The sequence below is a fragment of the Diabrotica undecimpunctata genome, chromosome 2 (assembly GCF_040954645.1).
Source record: "Diabrotica undecimpunctata isolate CICGRU chromosome 2, icDiaUnde3, whole genome shotgun sequence".
Classification (NCBI taxonomy): domain Eukaryota; kingdom Metazoa; phylum Arthropoda; class Insecta; order Coleoptera; family Chrysomelidae; genus Diabrotica; species Diabrotica undecimpunctata.
The window spans coordinates 93,996,933-94,008,361 of record NC_092804.1 but is presented as its reverse complement, the minus strand read 5'-3'; the positions used below and the strand labels follow the sequence as shown (position 1 = coordinate 94,008,361).

Here is an 11,429-nt window from a genome sequence, read left to right as displayed (position 1 = left end):
TTTAGTATACACTTCCACTATTCATAATAATTCTTTTTTTTAATGAAAGAAGTCTGTAATAAAAGTTTATTTAAGCTGTTACTACTGTGAGCTAGGAACTTTTGTGTTGTAGGTTTCCAGCTATGAATCTGTCAAAATATGCTCGAGTTGAGCGAATGAACCTTATCTATTATATTAATCTTTTGTATCAGTTCGAATTCGTTAGTCAAGGTGGGTGGACGTATTCGAGTTTTGTGAATTTGCTGGTGATTGTTTCTTGTAAAATATAAGTGTAATTAGTTGTTAGTTTTGGTATTGATATTTACGGAGAGCATATTAGAGTTTTTTAAGGCGTAAGTGATGTCAGAAAAAACGGGCGGCAATAAGCCGCCCGATGAAAAAAACACTGATAGTGATAATAGCAGGTATGTTCAGCAAATAGATATGAATAACAGTTTTAGACCAGGAGATAATGGTCCATTTTATGTGTTTGTGGAACATAAAAATAAAAATTTAGGGAGACTTTTTCCAATTAAAATAAGGCACTTTCTCCTTAAAGATGAAATTAAAAAAAAAAAGATGTAATATACATTAAACCGGTAGGAGTTAATAGGGTAAAGGTTATTTTTAATACCTTAGAAATAGCCAATAGTTTAGTTAACCACGAAGTTATATTAAAAAATGAGTTAATAGCATTTATACCTAAATTCTACACTCACAAAAAAGGAGTTGTCAGGATGGTAGATACTTTCTTTTCTGAAGAATATTTATTAACGGCTATCAAATCAAACAAACAGGTATCAAGTGTCAATCGCATGAAAAGGAAAATTATAGACTCTGATGGAAACGTAGTTTTGGTAAATAGGCAAATGATAATAGTAGAATTTTTAGGAAATGAAATTCCAAAATGTATACAAATAAATTTATGCAATTTTCATGTTGAACCTTACATACAACCCGTTGTACAGTGTTTCAAATGTCTGAGATATGGCCACTCAGCTAGACAATGTAAATCAAAAAATGAGAGATGCCAAAAGTGTACAGATACAAGTCATACAAAAGAGGATTGTAAAGAAAATAATTTGTGTATTTATTATAACAATAACGACCACCCCCCAATTTCACGTATTTGTCCTGTATATGCAAAGCAAAAGGGGATAAAACAAATTATGTCAGTTGAAAACATTTCTTTTAAACAAGCCGAATATATATAATATATATATATATATATATATATATATATATATATATACATATATATATATATATATATATATATATATATATATATATATATATATAATAATCCATCATATGCGGAGGTGGCTAGGAATAACCGATTCTCTATTTTAAACAATTTTCCAACTTTACCGAATACTTCTGGCGACAGTCCATCATCTAATATTACTTTTAAAAAACCAAAACCAGCTTCTAAAGTGAATACTATTAAAACAATTAAACGAACACACCCAACCTCTCCTACACCAGATACGATGCATGTAAAAAAATCTTTTAAACCTAGTCAAGAACCTAAACCCATTATACCTGACCCCTACAGAGAAGAATTTATGGACTATAAAGAGAAAATTATAATGTTAATTACCTCCTTCATAAATAAATTTCAAAAAAATTTTCAATTAGCACCAAATACTCTCATGGAATCTAATATCAGGGACTTTGTAGAAAGTGCGTTTGTTCCAAGTGATCCAAATGATGCTATGGAAACATATAGTGAATCAGATTTAAGTGAAAAACTATTTTACTGATTAAACTTTAAAAATGGCTAATAAACAAACAATTAAAAACCAATTAGTTTGCAGTGGAATAGTAGATCAATAACATCTAATAAAAATAATTTGTTAAATTACCTTAATAAAAACCATGTTGATATTATCATACTTTCCGAAACTTGGCTTAGGTCTAATAGTAATTTTAATATAAAGGGATATAATTTCATTAAAAGATGTCGTGATGACGGATATGGCGGAGTTGGTATATTTATCTTACAAACAATTAACTATCAAGAAAGTGAAATAATTCAAAATTTTTCAAGGGGCATTGAAGTATGTGCAGTATTTATTCCAGATATAAATATTTCTTTCGTTTCAGTATACAAACCTTCAGACATAGCAGCCACAAAAAAAGATTGGTTAAATTTATTGGTACAGTTTGATATCTCTCGTACAATTTTTTGCGGCGATTTTAATGTACACCATTACAGGTGGGGCCCTATTCCGGAAGATCGCGGGGGAAAGGAATTAACAGAAGCTTTAGATTTTTTGGAACTAATTACTTTAAATGATGGATCGCCCACTAGAGTTAATCCCAATGGTAATCACTTTGCAGTTGATTTAACTCTTATCTCCCCTTTTTTTGGCATATTTGGTAAATTGGCCCGTATATCAAGACACTTTAGGTTCTGATCACCACCCTATTCAGATTCAGCTTCAAATTGCTCCCATATCTTTCGAAATCAATCCGGCAACCAAGTGGAATGACGGTCGTGCCGATTGGTCAGCCTTTCAAGCATTTATTGAAAATGAAGTCAGTACAAATTTATCTCTAAATGATTTAGATAACTGTCGAGTAACAAAAAAATTATTTGAAGTTATATCTTCACCAGCATCTGCATCCATGCCCGTTAAAAAACTTTTCATTCCTTCTGTCCCAAGGCCCTATTGGTGGGACGAAGAATGTTCTGATATAGCTGAAAGTCGCTCCCATGCACTTAAATTGTTCAGAAGACAAGGAAATACTACAAATTATCTGAATTACCAAAATATTGCAGCAAAGGCTAAACTCATTTTCAGGTTAAAACAAAAAAATAGTTGGATAACCTTTCTTAATCAACTCAATTCTTAATCACCTCTTTCAAACATTTGGAATTGTGTAAAAGCTATAAGAAACAAATATCATAAACAAAAGAAACCTCCATTGCACGAAAATTTAATTGAGGATGTTCTGAATCAGCTGGCCCCGCCTTCGGTCTCTAATGTCGATGTAGACAATCAAAAAATTTTTCATTTTTGTTCTACTTCAGATACTATGTCTAAAACTTTTACCTAATCAGAGTTAATTTTGGATTAAACCAAACCAGAAGCACGTCTCCCGGTTTGGATGGTTTCACATATAAAATTTTACACAATCTTCCAGTTTCAGCAAACAAATAATTTTAAAAATTTTTAACAACTGGTGGGTAAAACAAGATTATGCTGAGGATTTAAAAAATATTGTTATATGTTTAATAAAAAAAACATCTAAAGATCCAAAATTACCCTCATCATATCGACCTATATCGTTAATGTCTTGTCTGACCAAGACTTTTGAACGCATGATTAAGTTTCGCCTAGAACATTTTATTGAAAGCAATTCTCTCCTACCCACTACACAGTATGGATTTCGGAGAGGCCGTAGTACTATATGTCCTCGACGCATCAAGGAATTTGGATATCGGTTAAAATACTTGGGAATTCCAAGGTTGGCCAAATCCAAATTTCTAATTGATTCGATGCAGGGAAATTCCACTTTCGCTACGTAAAACAAAGGATTTGTTTTACATAAAAGCAGGTAGATTTTCTCTCATCGGTCAGTCGAGCTTGCCTCTTCTACTGTAGACCTAGTCGGTGCTATTATTGTTCCTACTAAGTTATTGTTTTATTTCTGATTTCTTATATACCATTTTTTATTTTAGCATTATTGTATATTCAGACCTTTTCAGGTTAGAATATTATTTTGATCTATATTTGTTCATATACTGATTGTTTGATATTTTAATTGGTTATTTTGATTGTTTATTTTTCTTGTATTTTGTGTCTAAGTTGTTCTTCCGTAAGTTAAGAACACTTAGAAATATTTATCTTGCTTTTTCTATTTTATATTTTGATTTGTACTTTGTCTAAGTAGTTCTTTCCGGTAAGTCAAAGAACTCTTAGAAATATTTCTCTGAATATTTGACTTGTTATTTTAATTGTTTGTCTAAGCCGTTCTTTTCCGGTAAGTCAAAGAACTCTTAGAAATATTTTCATAATCATTGTTGCATTATTATTTCCGATATTTTATCGAAGATATTTTCTTTCTTAAGTTAAGAAAATACTTAATACATTTGTTTCTTTCATTTTCTCTTTTATGCTAAGTTGTTTCTTCCGTAAGTCAAGAAACACTTAGCAATATTTTCACATCTTTTCTATATTTGATTTTTCTTATTTTCTTTTATAAGTCGTTTCTTCCGTAAGTCAAGAAACACTTATAAATATTTGTGCATTTATTTGATTCTCTTGTTTATTTTCTATTCTAAGTTGTTTCTCCCGTAAGTCAAGAAACACTTAGACATATTTCTATAATCTGTTTCATTTTTTTTTGCATTTCTCGTTTTATATTTTGAGTATTTTATTTTTCCACTCTAAGTCGTTTCTTCCGTAAGTTAAGAAACACTTAGAAATATTTCCATATTTTACTCTCACATTTACATATTTCATTTATCTATATTTCTGTCCTAAGTTGTTTCTTCCGTAAGTCAAGAAACACTTAGAAACATTTTTTTCTTTGCATTATATTTTTATACCATTTAATTTAATTGTTTACTAAGTTATTCCTTCCGTAAGTCAAGGAATACTTAGATCATTTTTACCCATCTGTTTTCCATTTTTGCTCTGTTACTTTGTAACTGTTCCTTGGAACCGTTACCTATAACAGATATTTGTCACTGGAACTGTTATTTATAACAGCGGTAGCATTTAACCTTTCTACCAGCGACAAACCAAAGATGGTGAATACCCGATCCAATTCCGGGGATAGGAAAAAGCCCGAAGAGCCGGCGATGGGTCCTACAGGCCCAAATGCCCCCTCTCGGCAACATGGCGCCCAACCAACTAAAACCGAATCCACGACCCCAGGACCGTCTTCGAGCCAGCCTTCCACAGCTGACTTCATCTCTGCCCTTATGCAAGCGATGACGGCCCTATCGACCACTCAAGGCACCACACCCCAGATACCTCATCCTGAGCCACCGAAGCCCAGGATTTCATATATGAAGCCCCCTCAGTTCTCAGGCCGGGACACTGAAAACCCTCTCAGCTTTCTAACCAAAGCCGAGACCTTCTTGACAAAATACGACGTGGACGAGGACAATTGGATAGATTACCTCATCGACAACTCACTCCACGGCGACGCGAAGAAATGGGCCCAGAAGTTTTCCCACACAGACCTACAATACACCACATTTCGAGACCGTCTACTAAGGAGATACAATGACCCTGCCGCAATTTCAACCCTGACGTCGAAGCTTCATGGAGAACATCAACGGAAGGATGAACCCACGGAGGACTTTATCAACGGTAAAGCAGCCTTATTCAGACGTCTCGCACCTTACACCCCTGAGGACCAAAGGTGTATCACCATCGTAAACTTACTGAGACCCGACATCGCGATCTGCCTGAGAGCGAACATCCCCAGGACCGAGGAAGACTTTCTGACAATCGCCCAGGACATGGAATCTGACATCCGCCGGACCGGCAAACCCCAGCAGCAGCAGCAGCAACAACAGCCGTACCGTCCCCCACGTCAGGATAACGCTCCACGACACCCTGAGGCGATAGACGAATGGAGGAACCCCAGTGGACAGTACAGGATGCCACCGATGAGTCAACCACCACCTCTACTACCTCAGAACCAGGGAAACGCCAACAGGGGCGCCAACTGAACCCTGTTGTGAAGATGGTGCCCCAACTGAATCCTATTCAGGTACAACCCTCGACAGCAGGCCTCCCCCAACTCTATGGAAGGATCAACGGGCAGCAAGTGAAGATTTTGGTCGACACCGGTGCCTCCGGGAACTTCGTTCACCAAAGGTTGATCCAGAGACGGGACTTGCACCGAGGACCAGGACTGGTTCAGCTGGCATGCACGGGCAGCACATCCCGCACCATAGGGACTGCTGCAGTCAATATGAACATTGACACTCTGGACACGACTGTAAACTGCATGGTTATGGAGGATTTGAACCACGACGTTGTGTTAGGGATGCCTTGGTTGGAGCAGGAAGAGGCCAATGTAGACATACCCCGAAAATGTCTACACGCTGGTACTGCCTGCCGAACCACCATCTACTGGGCGACCCCAGCAGAAAGGCAAGCCAAACCACAACAGCTGGAATTCCATCAAACCCCATCCCAACAAGCAGAGCAGTCAACCCAAGAGGACAATGAAGTATTAGACAACCGTCCACGTCAGCAGACCACTGAAGAAACTGAAACAGCGGACATCAGTACAGGCACACCCGAAGAAGAAGAAGAAGCCTACGGCGTTCCATTACTAGAGACGATGGAGGACGTCGACGAGGAGGAAGAACCTAGCCTGACAGCAGATGACATGCCAGACGCCGAATGCCTTTTACTGATAGAGACAATGGAGCACGGCGACGAGGAGGAGGACACCGACCCCATCCTCGACGGTCCGGTCGACATACCACTCCGAGAGGAAATCCGGAGAAGTCACCGGACACACAAGAGAAAGAAACGACTTCGGAGACGCGAGCAGCAAACCTCCGAAGACGTACCCAGGAGCGAGATTGAAGAGAATCTCCTCCAAGAGTTCACGATGGTGGACGATGCTGACCATAGGACCCTGACCCCTCCGGACGGACGGGATGAAGGAACCACAGCGCAGCCGACCGCCAAAGATGAACAAGGATAAGGTCCCATTACGACACGTGGAGATATCAAGGTGAATTGAGTAGCCTTATATCTTCACGACGTCGTAGGACCTCCTCAGGGTGAATAAAGTAGCCCTGACGGAAGCAGACGAGCCACCCGGCACACCTGGACCACCTGGACCACCTGGGCCCACTGGACCATATACAATTAAGTTCAAATATCTTAAGTACAATATCTTAGTTTTTTTTTTTTATCTTAAGTCTTTTACATTATATTCTTTTAGGGTAAAAATTTTATTATTGTATTTTTTTTATTCTTAAATTGTATTTTTCTATTGTTTTAATAAATTTTCTTAGCACCGTTAGGTCTTTCAGAGGAGGGGGGATGTCCTCGACGCATCAAGGAATTTGGATATCGGTTAAAATACTTGGGAATTCCAAGGTTGGCCAAATCCAAATTTCTAATTGATTCGATGCAGGGAAATTCCACTTTCGCTACGTAAAACAAAGGATTTGTTTTACATAAAAGCAGGTAGATTTTCTCTCATCGGTCAGTCGAGCTTGCCTCTTCTACTGTAGACCTAGTCGGTGCTATTATTGTTCCTACTAAGTTATTGTTTTATTTCTGATTTCTTATATACCATTTTTTATTTTAGCATTATTGTATATTCAGACCTTTTCAGGTTAGAATATTATTTTGATCTATATTTGTTCATATACTGATTGTTTGATATTTTAATTGGTTATTTTGATTGTTTATTTTTCTTGTATTTTGTGTCTAAGTTGTTCTTCCGTAAGTTAAGAACACTTAGAAATATTTATCTTGCTTTTTCTATTTTATATTTTGATTTGTACTTTGTCTAAGTAGTTCTTTCCGGTAAGTCAAAGAACTCTTAGAAATATTTCTCTGAATATTTGACTTGTTATTTTAATTGTTTGTCTAAGCCGTTCTTTTCCGGTAAGTCAAAGAACTCTTAGAAATATTTTCATAATCATTGTTGCATTATTATTTCCGATATTTTATCGAAGATATTTTCTTTCTTAAGTTAAGAAAATACTTAATACATTTGTTTCTTTCATTTTCTCTTTTATGCTAAGTTGTTTCTTCCGTAAGTCAAGAAACACTTAGCAATATTTTCACATCTTTTCTATATTTGATTTTTCTTATTTTCTTTTATAAGTCGTTTCTTCCGTAAGTCAAGAAACACTTATAAATATTTGTGCATTTATTTGATTCTCTTGTTTATTTTCTATTCTAAGTTGTTTCTCCCGTAAGTCAAGAAACACTTAGACATATTTCTATAATCTGTTTCATTTTTTTTTGCATTTCTCGTTTTATATTTTGAGTATTTTATTTTTCCACTCTAAGTCGTTTCTTCCGTAAGTTAAGAAACACTTAGAAATATTTCCATATTTTACTCTCACATTTACATATTTCATTTATCTATATTTCTGTCCTAAGTTGTTTCTTCCGTAAGTCAAGAAACACTTAGAAACATTTTTTTCTTTGCATTATATTTTTATACCATTTAATTTAATTGTTTACTAAGTTATTCCTTCCGTAAGTCAAGGAATACTTAGATCATTTTTACCCATCTGTTTTCCATTTTTGCTCTGTTACTTTGTAACTGTTCCTTGGAACCGTTACCTATAACAGATATTTGTCACTGGAACTGTTATTTATAACAGCGGTAGCATTTAACCTTTCTACCAGCGACAAACCAAAGATGGTGAATACCCGATCCAATTCCGGGGATAGGAAAAAGCCCGAAGAGCCGGCGATGGGTCCTACAGGCCCAAATGCCCCCTCTCGGCAACATATAGATGCATTGACCCATATGGTTACAGATGCACAAATATGCTTATCTGATAACAAGTACATGTTATGCCTATTTGTGGACCTAAAAGGTGCATATGATGTGGTTGATTTGAGTATTTTAAAAACAAAATTGTGTAGAATGGGTATCAGCAAACAGGTATCAAATAACTTAATAAATTTGTTTCTAAACAGAAAAATTTATATTCGTGACCACAAAAATGTACTCCACGGGCCAAGAACAGTATATAACGGTTTGCCGCAGGGATCAATATTGGGTCCACTTTTATTTTATGTATACACAGCAGAGCTGCATAGTTTGATGGATGACACTATAAAAGTTATACAGTACGCGGATGATATTTGTTTCTATACTATCCATAGTTCATATGAACGATGTATTACAGATTTAGAGTATATTTTTTGCTGCATGCGTGATTGGTTACATACTATGGGTTTTAGTGTTTCACAGCAAAAGACAGCGGTTATGTGTCTTACTAGGCACAGACTTAAAACACCCGATTTGTATACCATAGGTGATTTTACTATACCCGTAGTAGTGAAAGAATATAATTATCTTGGCATCTATATTGATAATAAACTCCTATGGACCAGCCATATAAAACACGTAAAGCAAAAATGTGAGAAAGGGCTCAACATTCTGCGTGTAGTTTCGAAATATAAATGGGATTGAAATGTTAAAATATCTCTTACTTTTTATAAGTCATACATCCGCTCAATAATGGATTATGGATGTACTATTTATGCCTCAACTAGCAAATCAAACTTATTAATCTTATACAGAATTCAATATAAGGCAATTAAAATAAGTCTAGGAATTATGATGTCACCGAATTGTGCAGTTCTCGCTGAAGCACAAGAACCGCCTTTGTGCCTTCGAAGAGAGTACTTAGCTAATAAACAGCTAATAAAGTATAGGACGTTTAGTACATTTATGGTCAAAAAAATATCAAATATAGCGGTCCAGAATCTTACAAACAAATATTGGAGAATTAAAACGTCTCCCCCTCTTGCTGATGGTTTTATTGACACTGCGAGACATAAAGAACTAATACATAGTCAAAAAAAATATCCTATTTACGAAATTGATTTTGCAGCCTTAATATTTAAACCAACCATTATAATTCCAAACTATCCAGATAATATATTTCTATCAACATTAATTTTCAAATCTATATTCTGTAATTTAGGAGAGAATAAAATCATCATCTATACGGATGGATCAAAAAAAGATTTAAAACAGGCTGTGCATTTTTAATTTCTAATATTAACCATGTTGAGCAATATCAAGTCCCTCATTATTTATCGATTTTTAGTGCAGAAGCTATAGCTATTAGGAAAGCTTTAGATTGGTGCGAGATGAATTTACCTTTATCTGTGGTAATTGTAACAGACTCTCTCTCAGTTTTGCACGCCATTAAAAGCCATACTTTTAATCATTATAACAAAAATATTCTTCTATCTATAAAAAATAGTCTATATAATCTGCAGGAGTATGGTGTACGAGTTACGTTAGTCTGGGTTAGAGGTCATTCAGGGATAACTGGAAATAAAGCAGTTGATCTCGCAGCTAAAAATGCACTTGACTCAGAATTGAAAGTAAACATGTGCACCCCATCAGATCTTATTAATTTATATAAGGCTGATGTGAGGATTAGATGAAAAACTCAGTACAGTAAATTTTCAACTACATCAGAGAACCTCTACTTCAACCGGTTTTACCAACGAACATTCCTTACATCAATTCGTGGGATTATAATATATATAAGTCATCAATTATATCACGTTTAAAACTTAATCATGGTCGCTTTCCAGCACATTTGTTTAGGATTGGTATCTTAGATTCTCCGTGTTGACCTCACTGTCCAGAAAAACCTAGCCGATATAAATCACGTTTTCTTAGAGTGTCAAAAATATACTGCACATACACTTATGCTGTACCAAGAACTGAAAAAGTCTACCAACTAACATTCCTACTTTATTAGCACAACAATAGAAAGAAATATACAACCTTTTATTAAAGTTTGTTTTAGAAGCAAAAATAGATATTTAGCTCATATATGGTTAAATATGTGTATGTGTATATATATGTGAGTATATATATATATATATATATATATATATATATATATATATATATATATATATATATATATTAGAAGTGATTATTTCGACCAAAAAATAATTTATAAATACGTTCAAATTATCGGGTAAAGTGGTCTATAATAAAAATCTTTCTTTTTTCTAAATTACTCAATATTTCGCCATTTATTTAAAAGCTTCCTCAGGAGTAAACTAAAAACAATTTAAACATTACAAAAAATGGCGTACAAATACATTTTAAAACACTCACAGAATTTAAAAGATTTCGCAAATGAAAACTGACATTGAAGTATTTCAAATACTTCTAACTACTTTCTAACAAATACTACTTTCAAATACTATTCTAAAATTAGACAAAAAATAGACAAGTTCTAATGCCATCCACTATCCACACACACACACACACACACACACACACACACACACACACACACACACACACACACACACACACACACACACACACACACACACACACACACACACACACACACACACACACACACACACACACACACACACACACACACACACACACACACACACACACACACACACACACACACACACACACACACACACACACACACACACACACACACACACACACACACACACACACACACACACACACACACACACACACACACACACACACACACACACACACACACACACACACACACACACACACACACACACACACACACACACACACACACACACACACACACACACACACACACACACACACACACACACACACACACACACACACACACACACACACACACACACACACACACACACACACACACACACACACACACACACACACACACACACACACACACACACACA

General features: G+C 35.6%; 1 protein-coding gene across 4 annotated transcripts in view; it reads right to left on the bottom strand.

Annotated features, from left to right (window-relative positions):
* Pi3K92E (phosphatidylinositol 3-kinase 92E) overlaps nucleotides 1-11,429 on the bottom strand; it is a 747,272-nt gene that overhangs the window by 353,592 nt on the left and 382,251 nt on the right. The gene's annotated exons all lie outside the window — the stretch shown is intronic.